The sequence below is a fragment of the Nomascus leucogenys genome, chromosome 12 (assembly GCF_006542625.1).
Source record: "Nomascus leucogenys isolate Asia chromosome 12, Asia_NLE_v1, whole genome shotgun sequence".
Classification (NCBI taxonomy): domain Eukaryota; kingdom Metazoa; phylum Chordata; class Mammalia; order Primates; family Hylobatidae; genus Nomascus; species Nomascus leucogenys.
In genome coordinates, this window is record NC_044392.1 from 56,378,362 (window position 1) to 56,395,654 (window position 17,293).

Here is a 17,293-nt window from a genome sequence, read left to right on the forward strand (position 1 = left end):
CTGCTGTCTTGCAAAGTTTAGAAATTTGCAATGGTGACAGCTCCAATCACTAAGTTTTATGGAGGTGACTTAGTTTCCTATTCAGTATATCTAAAACCTCAATTGCAATTTTCCCCCAGAGAGCTCTGGGTTCCTAGATGAAGAACACCATTGAAGGAAAGCTATCTAGTGTTAACCATTTAATGCTATGGCCTATACCACAAGAGTGGGGATTTGTGGTTGTATGCCCCAATGACTCTTATCATAGAAGTTTGAACTTTTCCCATATTTTTGGGTATAAAACCATTCTCAGCAAATTTCTAAAGATGCTGTGAATGCTCCTTGAGCATATGCCTGAGAACTGCCCAAATTTCACCACCATAAGCTCTCCAAGACACTTTCCTCTACTTAAAAAAATCAAGGCCAGGCGCAGTGGCTCATGCCTGTAATCCCAGCACTTTGGGAGGCCGAGGCAGGTGGATCATGAGGTCAGCAGATCAACACCATCCTGGCTAACACGGTGAAACCCCGTCTCTACTAAAAATACAAAAACTTAGCTGGGCGTGGTGGTGGGCGCCTGTAGTCCCAGCTACTCAGGAGGCTGAGGCAGGAGAATGGCGTCAACCCGGGAGGCGGAGCTTGCAGTGAGCTGAGATTGCGCCACTGCACTCCAGCCTGGGCAACAGAGCGAGACTCCATCTCAAAAAAAAAAAAAAAAATCGAGGTGTAATATATATTTACTAAAATGCCCAGATCTTGTGTTCAGTTTGATGAACCTTGACAGTTATGTATGCCCATGTAAGTAGCACCCAAAAAATGTATTGGTCATTTCCTTCACTGCAGAAAGTTCTTTTCTGCCTGTTCTTAGTTAATTCCCTCCCCTGTCGCCAATTTATCTGGTAGGCAACTACTTTCTGATTTTTATTCCCACAGAATTCTCATTTTATTCCTATATTTTCTTAATTTATTCTTCTAAGATCTCTGTGGTTCTGGATAGATATTTAAATATAAAATCATTCTGAACTGAAGTTTTGTTCACGGAGTACAGAAAGATTGACCATTGATTATCTCTATTGTTTGTTTATTTTTCTATTTCATGATTTTCTTTATTTTTATTATTGGCTTATATTTATTAACTTTGGGGTTGTTTTACTCTTTTTTTCAGGGTTCTTATTATGAAAGCATATATAATTGACTTTAGTCCTTTGCTCATTTCCACTACAGGCATTTAAAGCTGTAAATTTCTCTCTCAGCACTATGTCAGCTGTATCCAACGTTTTGATGCATTGGGTTATCATCACTCAGTTAATGATGTTTTGAATTTTTTCTTGTGAGTTCATCTTTGACCCAAGTGACCGATACGAACAGAGTATGTAGTTGTTTTCTGAAATTGGGAATTTTCTAGATATCTTATTGTTTTGAATTTCTAATGAAATACTATTGTGGCCATAGCATATACTCTGTATGATTTTGATCCTTGCATATATATTGAGACTTGTTTTATGGTGCAGCATATGGTCTGTGTTGGTGAACATCCCATAAACACTTGAAAAGAATGCTTTCTGCAGTTGCTGGAAGTAATATTCTACAAATGATTTGCTTTGAAACCCCACTCTAGGCCTTGCCCTCCTCCCATGTTGAAAACATTCAACTGCTCCTTGGGACCTGACTACCAGTACTTCAAACCCACTTGCCTAGAAAAGGTTGGCCCTGTGCTGCAAGATGTAGCAGCTTGTTCTCTGATAACTACAGGCCCTGGGTCTTGCTGAGACATGTGGAGCACTATCTGAACCACCCAGGCACATCACACACCTTTGCCTGCTGTAGCACATGCTAGAGTGCACCTTACAGATCCCCCATCACTTTTTGGATGGGGCCAGACATTCCCTATGCTGTTGAGAGTTCTGGAGGCTGATAGATTTCTGCCAGTGTCTCTTGGAGTGTCTGAGTGGAACCAATAAATAAAAGCCCTAAAGAAAGTGAGAAATTAAATTAAACAAATGGCAAGACTGATGGGGGCCACACTACTAAATTTCTTTTGTTTTTAAATAGCTTTACTGAGGTATAATTGACATAACATTCGCTTGTTTTAAGTGTGCAGTTAAATTATTTTCAGTAAAATTTTAGACTTGTGTGACCATCACCATGATCCTGTTTTGCAACATTTCTATCATTCCTAAGAAATCCCCCATGCTCATCAGTCACCACCACTTTTTCCCAGTTCCTAGCTCCAGGCAACCCCTAATTGACTTTCTGACTCTACAGATTTGCCTTTTCTGGAGACCATATAAATGAAATCATGCAATATATGGTCTTTTGTATCTGTCTTCTTTCATTTTCTTTAATATACTTCTATGGTTCATGTATGTGGCAGCACATATCAATATTTTAATCCTTCTAGGTGCCAAATCCTGTCAAGTTGTATAGATAGCTCCCATTAGTTTATTCATTTATCAGTTGATAGATATTTGAGTGTTTCCACTTTATGGACCATTATGGATAAAGTTGCTATGAATATTCACATTCACGTGTTGTGTGGACATAGGTTTTTTTCTTCTGGGTAGACAGCTAGGAGTGATAGTGCTAGGTCATGTGGTAAATGTATCTTCAACATTTTAAGATACTACCAAACTGGTTTCCAACATGGCTGCATGTCCCATCAACAATGCGTGAACATTTTAGATTTTCCACATCATTATTTTACTTCCTCCAGGTGTTACTGTCCTTTTTGATTATAGCATTCTAGTGGGTAAGAAGTGGTGTCTCATTGTAGTTTTGATTTGCATTTCCCTGCTGACTGATGATGCTGACCATCTTTTCATGTACTTTATTGTCTATTCCTACACCTTTTTGATGAAATGGTTATTCAAATATTTTGCCTACTTTAAAATTGGGTTATTTATCTTTTTGTTGCTTAGTTGCAAGTGTATTTCTTATTCTGGATATGAGTCCTGTGTTAAATATATGATTTGAATTTTTTTTCTCAGTCTATGGTTTATCTCTTCATTTTCTTATTGGTGACTTTTAAATGCCAACATTTTTAGTTTTGATCCTGTTTCATTTTTCAACTATTTTTTAACCAGGAAAAGTTGGGTCTTTGCCTAATTCAAGATCATAAATATAATAATTTATGTTTTCTTCTAAGAGGTGTATAGTTTAGCCCTTAAATTTAGGCCTTTATTTTATTTTGAGGGAATTTTTGCCTATGTGTGAGTTAATGGCCTAAATTCATATGGCCAATTGATTTTGACAATAGTAAATTCAATAGGGAAAAAGACTGTCTTTTAAACAAGTGACATTGAGACAACTGAATTGTCCACATGCTCAGGGAATGTCAGCCTGCTATGTCAAGTGATGCCCACCTGAGTCACCACATATTGACAACAGAGAGTGTGAAGAATTTCTCAGTATGATAACTATGGGTTAAATAACATGCTGTAGCTTTCTGCTTCTCCTGTTTGACAGACAGCCACATCTTCTTGTGCAGTGCCAGCCGCATCCCTGAGACACCATGGTAAAGGTGAAGGCCAGAGTCAATGGATTTGGCCCTATTGGGTGCCTGGTTACCAAGGCTACTTATAACTCTGGTAAAGTGGATATTGTCACCATCAATGACCCCTTCATAGTCTACATATTCCATACTACATGGTCTACATATTCCAGTATGATTCCACCCATGGCGAATTCCATGGCACCATAAAGGCTGAGAATAGGAAGCTTGTCATCAGTGGAAATCCCACCACCATCTTCCAAAAGCTAAATCCCACCAAAATCAAATAGGGCGATGCTGGCACTAAGTACATCATAGACTCCAGTGGTGTCTTCACTACCATGGAGAAGTGTGTGGCACATTTGCAGGGGCCAGTTAAATGGATCATCATCTCTAACCCCTCCGCTGACAGCCCCATGTTTGTGATGGGCATGAACCATGAGAAATATGACAACAGCCTCAAGATCACCCACAGTGTTTCTTGTACCACCAACTGCTTAGCACCTCTGGCCAAGATCATCCATGACAACTTTGATTTAGTGGAAGGACTCATGACTACAGTCAATGCTAGGATTGCCACCCAGAAGACTGTGGACAGCCCCTCTGTGAAACTGTGGCATAACAGCTGCAGGGCTCAAAGGAACATCATCCTTGCATCTACTGGCACTCTCAAGGCTGTGGGCAAGTGTATCAATGAGCTGCATGGGAAGATCACTAGCATGGCATTCCAGGTCCCCACCACGAACATGTTGGTCATGAACCTGACCTGCCCTCAGGAAAAGCATGCCAAGTATGATAACATCAAGCAGGTGGTGAAGCAGCATCAGAAGGCTGCCATAAGGGCATCCTGTGCTACACTGAGAACCAGGTTGTCTCCTCCAGCTTAACCACTGACACTCACTCTTCCACCTTCAATCCTGGGACTAGCATTGCCCTCAGTGACCACTTTGTTAAGCTCATTTTCTCATATGATAATGAATTTGGCTACAGCAACAGGATGATGAACCTCATGGCTCACATAGCCTCCAAGGAGTAAGACCTCTGGACCACCAGCCCCAGTGAGAGCATGAGAGGAAAAGAGAGGCCCTCAGCTGCTGGGGAGTCTCTGCCACACTCAGTCTCCCACCACACTGAGAATCTCTCCTCCACGCAGTTTCCATGCAGACCCCCTGAAGAGGGAGGGGCCCAGGGAACCCCACCTTGTCGTGTACCACCAATAAAGTCCCCTGTCTGTGCTCAGAAAAAAAAAAGTGGTATTAGGAAAGCTCACAAAGATTACTGATCAGCAAAAAAATAGACAGCATGATTTCTCCATGCTCCTATTTTATACTGATGCATAAATGGTCAGGAAATGCTGGGCTCACAATGGGAGTCCCCATTCCAGTGTGGGAACAATAGTCTCCCTTGTTATAATTTTTTATCACGTGAGCACAAGGATGCAGCTTTATCAATGGAGGAACACACAGGCTGTTGCTGTGAAACAGTCTATTTTTAGGTGCCAGATGTACACAAGATTGTCTGGAAAAATCACTTGCCTAACACCTAGAGTCCTTGGGGCCCATGCAAAGGGTTTCCCTTTTCTTAGGGGAGAAAGCCACCCATTTTGCAAGGAGCTGTATTAGGCACAGTCTCTCATGCTGGGAAAAGGAAAATCCCTCTTCTTGGCCAGCTTACTAAACTCCTGGCTTATTTTAGGATAATTACACCCCTTGTGCTTGAGTCCTAGAGAGGTCATGAGTAGCATAGAATAAGTTTTAACGGCACAGGACTAGATGAAATAAGTTATAAGAGTATTCATGGATAATAGGGAAAGTTTCTGGACTGAATCCTGGAATACACATATCAATATTTACAAGTTGAACAGAGAAGGAGGGGCCAGCTAAATATGCTGAGTAGGAGTTGGTGGCAGGAGGGAGAAAACTTACAAGGAGATGGCCTTGTAAAAGTCAAGTTGAAGAAAGGGTTTCAAGAAGAGTTTGGTTCACTGTGTTGGATGCTGCTGACACATCAAATGCAATAGGAAAATAATTGATTATTGATTTTGGCAACATTGTAATTAATCTGGTAAGAGCAATTTTCACAAATAGTTGGGTTGAAAGTTCAACCGGAAAGTCCAACACACAATTCATTTGTGTGTTGAGGAATAGAAGAAAAATGTGAAGAGAGCGACTCTTAAAAACAACACCTGTTCAAGAAGTTGTACCATGAAGATCTCAGTAAAAAGGTGTTACAGCTAGTGGAGTGAAGGGTTTGTTTTTGTTGTGTTGTCTTAAACTGGACTACTCCTTTATTGATCCTTAGCACCTTGTACAGAGCAAATGTTCAAATATTGTTGAGTGTTTGACTAAATAAAGTGTCTATGTCTCATACATCTTTTTATTACCATAAGAATTTGCACAACATCTGACACATCATAGGAACTTAATACATGCTTATTGAATAAAGAAATGGAAGGATGAGTGAACAATCAAGACTCTAGAATGTCTTAGTGCTTTTGAAAGTTAGTGCTTATGGACTAATACAAAGAAGGAAATAGAAGAGAACAGTGACCACAAAAATGAAAATACTAGAAAGTTTCCCATACTAATGAGAGGCTGGAATTATTGCCCAGGCCAAAGCTGTTTGCCAAGGAGAAGCAATTTTCTTCTCATCTATAGCACAGATATGAGTAGGATCCCAGGTATTTGAAGTGTACTTGAAGAGCCAGTTTTCAGAAGTAAAGAACAATGGGCCATTCCCTCCACTATACAGGGAGAACTAAGGCCAGAGCTTTGGGTTATATGAGCTCAACTTGGCTGTCTTTCCAGGCAAGACCTTCAAAGTGAGAAAGGAGGAGGCTTTAGCAAAATGTCTTTTTTCTTACTGAATTCTCTCTTTGTCAGTTGTTTTTAGGGGAGATCACATAGATGTCACTCAACCATTTCCTCCAGAGTCTGACAATGATGGTATGGTAGCCAGCCTCTAAGTTGAGTCCAGTGATCTCTACTTCCTGGTATTCATTCCCTTGTGTGTGGGCTGAACCTAGTAACTTGCTTTTAATCAATATAATTGGACAAAAATGATGGAATGTTACTTCCATGATTAGGTTAGAAAAGATTGTGACTTCCATCTTGTTTTACACTTCCTCTTTCTCATTGGGCTGGATGAAGCAAGCTGCCATGCTGGGGAGGACAATATAGTAATGAACTGAGGACAGCCAACCGTCAAAGGGGAACTGAGGTTCCTAGTCCAATAAGCTTCGAGGAAGTGAATTTTCCAACACCTATGTAAGTGAGCTTGAAAGTAGATATTTCCCCAGTTGAGTCTTCAGATGAAACTGGAACTTTGTGCCAGTCAAGGCAAGAGCTCTTGGACCTCCAACGTTTAAGAAGAAAATAGGTAGACTGACATATTTTTAACAAGCTGCTTTCTTTTCTTGAGGATGTCTCTTGCATTACAAAGAACATTAGCCCTTCATTAAATTCAGTTTGAAAACCACAAGTGGTTTAGCAAATATTAGATTCACTGAAGTTACTAAGTGTTGGTGAAGATGTGGGGAGACAGGTGTGTTATCCGTGGAAGTGTAAGTTTATGCAAATTTCTGGTGAGTATCTGACAAAATATTTTAAATTTTCACACACTTGACCCATCCATACAAGTCCACTCCAGATATTTATTTTAAGGAATAACCAGTCGAAATCAGACCAAGATGTCATGTGGGACATCTCCTTGCACAAAGAAAGCTCTATATATGAGCTCTAATATATTAATTGAGCCCTTTACTATGTATCAGGTGCTTTACGTATATTATCTCATTTAGTTTTTAAAATGAACTTTATTTTCTATGATAGTTTTAGCTTCACAAAAAAATTGAGGGAAAGTGCAGAGAGTTCTCATATACTCCCACTCCCACACATACACACACTTCCCCACTATCACCATCCTGCACCACATGGTACATTTATTACGATCATTGATCTGCATTGACACATCTTTATCACTCAAAGTCCACAGTTTACTCTTGGCCTTGCACATTCTTAGTTTTGACCAATGTATTCTGATATATAACCACCATTTTAGTGTCATCTGCCCTAAAAATCTGCTTCTGTCTATCAATCCCTCTGTGCACCCTGACTCTGACAGCTATTGATCTTTTTACTATCTCCAAGGTTTTCCTTTTTACTGTCTCCAATTCTTTTCCAGAATGTCATATAGTTGGAATCACACTGTATGTAGCCTGTTCATGTCGACTTCTTGCATTTAGTAATATATATTTAAGTTTCCTCCATGTCTTTTCATGGCTTGATAGCACTTTTTTTTCTTTTAGCACTGAATAATATTTCATTATCCATTGAACTATTGAAGGACAAATTGGCTGCTTCCAGGTTTTGATAATCATGAATAAAACTGCTATAAAGATCTAACCTAGAAGTAGGTTTTTGTGTGGATGTAAGTTTCCAATTTATTTGTGTAAATACAGTGAAGCATAATTGCTGGATTATATGGTAAGAATATGTTTAGTTTTATAAGAAACTGTCAAACTGCCTTACAAAGTGTCTGTACCATTTTGCATCCCCGCCAGCAATGGATGAACATTCCTGATGCTCCACATTCTTGCTAGCATTAGTTGTTCTCAGTGTTAAGGATTTTCACCATTCTAATGGGTGTGCAGTGGTATCTCATTTTTGTTTTAGGCTGCAATTCTGTAATGGCATATGACGTTGAGTGTCTTTTCATATGCTTTCTTGTAATTTATATATCTTCTTTGGTGGGTGTCTGTTCATGTCTGTTGCCTATATTTGTATCAGATTGCATTCCACATGTAAGACATTTTTAGGAGTTAAGAGATTCCTTCTGAGATTTCATATGCATCTCTTCAGTTTACTGTGGACATTCCTTTTCCCATATTTCTAAGCAATGGAGAACAGCCTTTTGGTATTATCTTGATAAGATTCTTGCTCATTTCCCTTGGAATTTTTGATGTAGCCCTCTGAGCCAGATGCAACTTAAAAAATCACACACATTTGTGTCCAGGAGCAGTTATCACCAGGTAGATGCATACAAAGAGAGCTTCTACTACATTTTCTTGTAAAGTAAGCTAATGTCATTGTCTGTATACCACATTGCTTTAATACCATATGCTCATGCGATTTGTTTTACTCTTACCCCAAACCAATCTCTGTTGACTCCCACAAGTCTTCAGCTGGTGATTTCAGGGTTGAAGAAATGACCTTAAGCTGGCCACTATGCTTGCATTGAAGTGCCTGTAATAAAGGCAACTTTGGGAAATTTTGCAACTTGATCACTAACCAGCATAAAAGCATGAAAAAAATTGATTTACAAGACTGTGATGGGTGTTTGGGTCTTATGTTTTCTCTGATTTCAAGTCTTATCTTCAAGGATTTATTTATTTATTTATTTATTTATTTACTTATCTACAAAGAACAATTTAGCACTAAAATGTCATCTTTTTCTGATGTGAGGAGAATCATGAGACTACAATTATAAACTTAACACAAATAGAAGGGGGCTGAGAAAGGTGGTATCTACAAAACAGTTCTGTGATCTAGAAGTGAAATTCCAGAGAGTACACTTCAAGAAAGCATACCAAGCCCCACTGTCCATGAGGCTGACTCTTGACGGATGACACGGGTATTAGCATTGGGGAACAGGCCAGAGGAGAGCAAAGTCTGCCTAGGTTTGGTCATTTGCTGTGGGACGTGCCTGGTGGGACAGCTGTCTCATGAGTCTGCCCACTGTCTGAGGCCATGTTCTTGAAGACCCCTGAGTAAGAGATGATTTCTTAGACAGTAATCACTGTCATTCATTTAGCTCTGTAGTACTTTATTGAGAAAGCCTCCAAGTATCTACTAAAACTATCCAATACGACCAAAATGAAGATATCTCCTTTCTCATTTACTGGTGAAGAACTGGGCTAGTTAATATTAACTTGTTTCCAGGGTCCCAGAAACTCTTACCTGAAAACTCTCTTTCTGCTACTTTTCTTGGAGGTCAGTGAATTGCACAGAATAGACATTAGTCCGTGTGCCATAAAATCCTGTAACATCCTAGGTCATGACAATGAATATTTTAGGCTTTCCTTTGCTCCTCTGTTCTTTCTTGTCTCTGGGTTTTGCCATCTGACTCAAAGTAAAAAATATTCCCAAAGTCCCTTGCAGCAGTGCATGAGTTAGGCTATACCAAATTCACCTTTGTCCCATATTCCTTCTTGATCTTGTGAAATTGTATGATCTGAATGTGTTCCTTCCAAATTCATATGTTGAAACTTAATTGCCAATGTGATAGTGTTTAGAGTTGGGGCCTTTAGGAAGTGATTAGTATATGAGGACAGGGTCCTTGTGAATGGGATTAGTGACCTCATAAAAGGGCTTGCAGAAACTAGCTGACCCTTTCCATTCTTCTGCCACATGAGGACACAGGCAATGCAGCAACAAGATGCTGTCTTGGAAGGAGACGCTGAGCTCCCATCAGACATGGAACCTGCAGACACATTGATCATGCACTTCCTGGCATCTGGAACATGAGAAATAAGTTTCTGTTATTTGTACATTTTCTAATCTGATATATTTTGTTGTACTAGCACAAATAGACTAAATCATGGCACTTCCATTTTTCACAAGTCACTCAAATCAGGGTGTTGAAAGTAATCTTCAAGGCCTGTGGTCATCTAGGCATCCTGTTCCACAATGCAACTGTGACTGCTGTGTCAGCCAGACAGTCACCCCTAGACATGTGCTTTCTTAGTATTTCCCTAAACTTTCAGCACAAGCACTCCATCCTTGCTGCCAGATTAAAGACCCCTCCTTGGCCTCAAATTATCAACCCACCAGTGCAGCAGCCAATTTGTCACCTAAATAAAAAGTTAAGGCTTCATTCTGGGAGCATGGTCAATTTCCCTTTTCTTTTTACCAACCCAATAAAAATTTCATCCAATTTAACCTTCTGTGCTTCTTTTCAATGACCACGATTCTCCAAAGTATCCACTACTCTTCCAAGTATTCTAATGACATGTGGTTTTTTTCCTTTCAACTGATTTAACTTTGCTGCACTGTTTCATAGATAGAGAGTATGATTTCTGTTGGGAAAATTTTATAGGTATAGCTCTTCTGTCCAGAGTGCAAAGTTCCATAGTTTTGGACAGTATGTGCAAAAAATTATAATCCACTGGCTGTTTCAGTCGTAACTGATCTGCCCTATTAAGATCTTTTGTTCTGAGAAGAATCAATGGGAATTCTTTGAGTCATACAATTAACAAACTATTTTTATTTTATTTTATTTTATTTTTGAGACTGAGTCTCGCTCTGTCACCCGGACTGGAGTGCAGTGGCGCAATCTCAGCTCACTGCAAGCTTTGCCTCCTGGGTTCACGCTATTCTCCCACCTCAGCCTCCTGAGTAGCTGGGACTACAGGTGCCCGCCACCACACCTGGCTAATTTTTTGTATTTTTAGTAGAGACGGGGTTTCGCCATTTACAGGATGGTCTCTATCTCCTGACCTTGTGATCCGCCTGCCTTGGCCTCCCAAAGTGCTGGGATTACAGGTGTGAGACACCGTGCCCGGCCTGAACTATTTTTTTTAAAGGGACTGCTGTTTTGAAAGTTTGGGTGTTCACTTCTTTTTAATTTTGAGATCTGAATTGCAGTTATAGGCAAGCAGAGCTATATGACGATACTTCATTTTCCCTTTCTAAAGATTTGGGTGGTGAAGGCACTATATGTATATTTTGGTTAAGCAAATAGGCCTTAAAAGTTATTACCAGGGAGACAGCTATGGGACTGTTTCTCTTTTGGCATTTTCCATGCAAATTTTTCCTTGACCCAGCCGTTGGCTCTGTGGGTTAATCTGGGCAAAAGTGGACCTGCACTATGGCATGGGTTCATGCAGGAAAGTGTCCAGTCAAGGAATGATAGAAGACTTTTCAGGTCTGTTGGTTTAGGTAGTGACCCATTCTGCTGGATTCCATCCTAACTCACTGTTTTCCTCCTCTGACTGCTATAATTCTCCAGATGTGATGATGTATTTTGATCCAGCTTTGCCTTCATGGGTTAATTTATTTAATAAATATTTATGAGGCCCTCTGTGACATTGGACATGATTCTAGGCTCTTGGGAATGTAGCAGGAAGCAAGACGGTCTAAGGTCCCTATTCAGGTACAGATAAACAATAAAATAGACAACTGATAAGTTAGTTGCAGGTTGTGGTAACAGCTAGGAGGGGAGAAACAGTGTGAGGTGATGAGTGAAGCAGAGCCTATTTGGGAGAGGATGGTCAGAGATGTTTCAACTCATTAGGGCAATGACAATTCAGCTGAGATCTACGTGTCAATAGAGAGCCAACCATGAGAAGATGAGGAACGTCATTTTATGTAAAGGGAATGATAAATGTGAAGACCCAGAGGCCAGAAAGTCTTGCATGTTTATGGAATTGAAGGGAGGCCAATCTGGCTGGGACACTGTGAGTAAAAGAGAGAGTGATGAGGACACGAGTTGGAAGGATGAACAGATCATGTGGTGCCCGGGAGAGCTGGAGATCAGTTTAGAGTCTATAGTAAATGGAATGGGAAGCCCAAGAAAGGTTTTGTATAGGTGAGACATAGGATTTGAGTTTACTTTAAAAAATCTCTCAGGCTCTTATATGGAGAACACAGTTTGGCAAGCAGCAAGAGAGACATTAGAAAAGCCAGTGCTGAGGCTATTCATTTAGAGAGACATTTTTTTCTCTAACCTTCTTTTTTTGTTTGTTTTTATGAGGCAGGGTCTTGCTCTGTTACCCAGAGTACTGTTGTGCAGTGGTGCAATCTTCAACTTCCCAGCCCAAGAAATTCTCCTACCTCAGTCTCAGGAGTGTCTAGGACCACAGGTATGCACCACCATGCCTGGCTAGACTTTTAACAAATTTTTAATTCTGTAGAGATGGGGTCTCCCTATGTTGCCCAGGGTGGTCTTCAAATCCTTGGCTCAAGTGATCCTCCTGCTCGGCCACCCAGAGTGCTGAGACTATAGTCATGAACCTTCGTGCCCAACTATCTCTATCTTTGATGTGAGTGAGCCTCTGCCCACATTCCAATTAAAGAAACTGTACCTGATTGCCATGGAATTTTTGAGGTTTGATTAGTTTAAGCTACAGATTTTCTTAACCTTGGAGAGCTTTTCTGTTTGCCTTTTAAATGTAGAGAGCAATTAGTTGAAGTGAAGCCTAAGTACCTGTAATTTTGTAGAAACTTCCTGGGTGATTTTAATGGGCAAAGAGGGTGAGAACTCTTTAGGACCAATTAGGGACCCCCTTTCTTTCTTGGGGATTACAGTAAGTATAATACATGAGGCTCAAATCCTCTCCTCCCCCTGAATTATGGAGGCAAAGGGCAGTGCAAGGTGCATCAGGCTTTGTCTGCTCCTGGTAGGCCACCTTTCACACAACTGCTCCAAATAGTGAAGACAATATCATAAGTAAGAGCCAGGAAAAGTGCCTGTCTTGGCTGTCCATCAGATGACAATGGAATAGGTGTGGAAGGCTGCTACTGGCCTTCACTGTCCTCACCACTCACAGTCAGCCTTCCTCTGCTTCTCTCAGATCTTTATTTCCCCAACTCAGCTCTCTTAACAAAGCAAAACACCAGGCATGACTTGTTTTCTCAGCTGCCCTTGGCAATCACATAATTTCCAACCTCTCTTCCCCTAGTGGGAGGGGAGGAGCACACTTGGCCAGCCTCCAGCATGAATTGTCTAGTCCTTGCTCCTCTGTCTCATTGTCACAGCCACAAGTGCCCTGCAGTTTTCTGCAGCCAGACTGTGGTTTCAAGGTCATCTTCACTAACCCAAAGCACATTCCAATGGGTTTCAATTTCCAGCTGCTGCCATGAGATCCAGGCCGTTTTCTCAGTGCTCTCTGCATCCAGTGGGTGCCCTGCCTCAATCCAGCAGCTGGGATTGCTCAGCTTTGGAAGCCAGTGAGGTGGGTGGCAAATTGTTCCATATACCATGTTTCCCTCTGTTTAAGAAGTTTGAAAAAGGTATCAATGTTTGTGCGGTGTTCAGGCTGGCATTCCCACACATATTTTTGAAGGATATTCCACACAAGTGAAAGAATTGACAGGCTCCTGTTCATGGAGACTAGGGATTCACTGGAAGCAGTTCCATGCATTCTTTTTATTCACTGAAGACACTCCACTGAGATGCTTTTCTGAAAGCATCAAGGGCTGAAGTAGGGAGTGGTTCTGCCTGGGTGTTCTGATACCATCTGTGTATGGCCAGCTTTCCCCAGGCCCCAAGGCTGTGACTCATTAAGAGCAGAGCCCCTGGGAAGTTCACCCCTCAATTGAGTGGGCATGTTCCAGGCATAGTGCTCAATGCTGGGGAGACAGATATGAGAGAGGTGCAGATGCTTACACATTCCAACACCATTTAAGGGTGAAGGTGATTTTTTTTCTGCTTTTTTTTTTTTTTTTTTTTGGTGTGAAGGTGGAAGGGCTTTGTATTTTTTTGTTTCTCTTGATTCTTCTTTGCCTTTATGTCCCACTGCTTTTTTTTTTTTTTTTTTTTTTTTTTTTTTTTTTTTTTTTTGTTTCTGTGGTCCCCAATTCACCTGCTTATGGGAAAATTCAAATCAACCTGATTTTTTTTTTTTTTTTTTTTTTTTTTTTATATTTAATCAAACCAAATGACACACAGGAAGGCTCTTGTAAGATTCACGGGCTTGTGTGAATGTTAGGAAGCAAGGTGGTTACAAGGCGGTCATGGTTAGTGCTGCAGAGAAGGGGCTGCTGAGGGGCGTCCTAAAGTCTTGTATCATAGCTCTTGGGATCCCAGAAGGAGGAGAGAGGCAGTTGCTGTGCATGTGGACTCTGTCCTCTGGGATTTCCAGCTCCTGGGGCAGGGTGATGAGGGAGTGAGAAGGCATGGCCTCCCTTTCCTGAGAACAGGAAGAAAGAAGGAACTAGTTCTGCTTTCCCTTTGAGGGTGTGCTGTGCGTGAAGTGTGCAGGGCAGAGCTTTGGCATTAACTGGCAGTGGACTTGAGCAAGGCATGACTTTTCTGGGTTTCTGATTCCTTTTCAGTAGGCACTGTCTCTATTGGTCCTGCCGATTTTAATTTCTAGTGATTGTCTAAGAGTTTTAAAACCTTCTTGGGAAACATCTATAGCTTAATGCCAAAACAAAAGGCCATATTTAAGTCAGCATTAAGTTCTGCAGTTCAGTGGTCATCAGATATCAGGGAAGGAGGGAATCAGTTCCTACTTGGCCCCACTTCTTGATCCTTTACAACCCTATGAGAGGTATGACGCCCCTTTTCCAGTGAGGTGCCATGTGCCACTAGAGCCATGAATGACTGGGAAACCACTTTCTCAAATAGCTTTGGCTTCACACAAACAAATAAGCACATGGAGGCTTGTGTTATTATGAAGTTTAGGGGCAGAAGTGTGCAGGTGCCAGAGGATGCAAATCATCTTACGCTTTTACAGCCCAATGTCACTGGCAACAGACCTTAGAAATGAGCCATAATCTTCATTTTGCAGGAAAGAAAACAGACCCAGGAAGGTGAAGAGATTTGCTTAACTTCGATGACAAAATTGAAATCAGAACCCGGAATTTTCACTCTTCACTCTTATTTGCAAAAATATTTTTCTTCTAAAACAAAAGAATACTCAATTGTTTTTTGCCCTCCTTGACCCCTTTCCTTAGTCCCTCTCACCCCCAACTGCTTTCATTTCTTTACCATGAAGCACCTGCCTGTCTCCATTTATGCGGCATCCACATCCACAAGCTGATGTTCAGATGAGAGGTTGGGTTATATAGGCAAGATAGATGGTTTAGACAGCAGACTTCTCATTAAACCTACCCTCTGCCCTCTTTCCAAATGTCTCTCATCCCAGTTTTTTTCCCCTTAATAAATATTTTACCTTAAAAGTAGCAAATTGTGGGTCACCATTACAGACAGTGGTCTAGGTGAACTTTGGAAAAGTCATCTCACTTCCCAGGCCTCAGTTTTCTCATCAGTAAAATGAAAGCAGGAAAGGAGCGCACAGTTAAAAGCTGGAGTAAAGGTCTCTAGATCCCTCTTTAACTTCAATTTAATAAAAATTTTAGAGATGAAGTCTTATCTGGCATTGAATTCCTGGATTCAAGTGATCTTCCCCCTCATCCTCCCAGTAGCTGGGAATACAGGTGTGCCCCACCATACCTGATGAAGATTTCTTTGCTCTAAAATCTGAACTCCACAAAGACATTGATCTGCCCTGTAGGAGCCAGGAAGCCTTTTCTATTTAACCACTCTAGGTCAGCAATAGGTGTTTTGCCTGCTGCTGAAAGAAGTTCTCTTAATTAGGACTGCCTGTGTATTTTACAGGGATCAGTGCAAAATGAAATGTGGAGTCCCATGGCAGCCCCTTAAGCCAAGCCCAGGCCCTGGGTGACCTCACCGGCCTTGTGCCCAGAGAGCTGCTCTGCTCAGAGCTACAACAGGGATTTGACAGACTCCAGCTGGTGCGGGAGGCAGTTAGGGCCAGGCTCATGAGAAGGGTATTCCTACTTTAGTGGCCAGCGTTCATGCTAAGATGACAATAGGCCCAGAGCTCATCTCACGCCCACCTCTCTGTCGCCAGTACCTGTTTTGGAAGAAGGGCTGACTGCATCAGTGCTGGTTCTTCCATTTCTTGAGGAAAGATTGCGCTGTTCAATAAGGAGCTTCAGGTTTCCAGAACAGATTACTGACTGTTTTGGAGTTTGCAAGTGACCTCAGTGCTCCCTACCTTTGGGGACAGAGTGGCTAAGCCACTTTCTTTTCATCCAGCCTTCCCTCTCCACTTCCTCATAATGAATCTCTTTCATGCCTCAGATCACCGACTCCATTCCCTGCTCATTACCATTGGGTGGGATCTTGGGCCATCATAAAGAAAAAGAATGCCCCTCAATTTTCCACCAGAGTCCCCTGATGTCTTAAGAAGCACCTGTAGACAGAGAGGTTGTGTGGTCCTCACTTGAGTCAACTAAGAGTGGGAGATTCTCTTCTGAATTCAATTTTCAAAAGCAGATTTTCCTTTTTTTTGTAGTATAAAAATGCTCTGGGCCTTGCACCATTTCAGGTTTTGGATCTAATTCCCAGTCCCTTTATAACCTTGGCAGCTGGGCTTCGCCTTCATCAGCCTTTCCCTTTCCCTGCTCATGGGCCTCTCACAACCCCACTCTATATCACACAAATGAGTTTATTCTCAGCACCATACCCACAGTGTGGCTTATCTCTTTCCCAGCTCTCATCATGATGATCCAGCTTCTTTAGGTTCATTGACACCCTGAAAATTCATCTTTGAATTCTTTCTTGCTTTGTCATTCAAAGCATTCTGCTCCCTGACTCCCCAGCCCCTCCTCTCTCCATCCTAGCATTTGAGTTTGTTGGTGTTTCATCTTTCCATCCGTGCATCCATCTATCTCTCCATCCGCCCATGTGTCTATATTGTGTCAGTCACTGGGGAGAGTGAGATGACATGGTGAGTTACTGTCCTCAGGACATGGCAGTGTAGGGGTGGGAAACAGGATATATAAATAAAAAATTAATGGCAGTGCAACTAGATATGCACAAAGCACACAGGCTGTAAAAGAGATGCTTTGGATGGTGAATAAGGAGCTGGGAAGGATGCACTGGCGGGAGAGCTGGGCACCCTCTAAGCAGAAGTAATGCCATGCACTGGCCTGGGTAGATGTAAAAGCATGCTGCAAGCAGGAAGCCCTGAGTTTTTGAAAATTGTTGAGGCACAAAGTAGGAGAATCCGAGGATAGGACAGGGATTGGTGAGAATTAGTCTGAGGTGTTAGGCAGGGCCCAGGGCTTCAGA

The 17,293-nt window shown here is 41.5% G+C and overlaps 1 pseudogene; it reads left to right on the top strand.

Moving 5' to 3' along the window:
- Positions 1-3,490: 3,490 nt before the first annotated feature.
- Positions 3,491-4,505, top strand: LOC100595742 (annotated as a pseudogene).
- Positions 4,506-17,293: the final 12,788 nt, after the last annotated feature.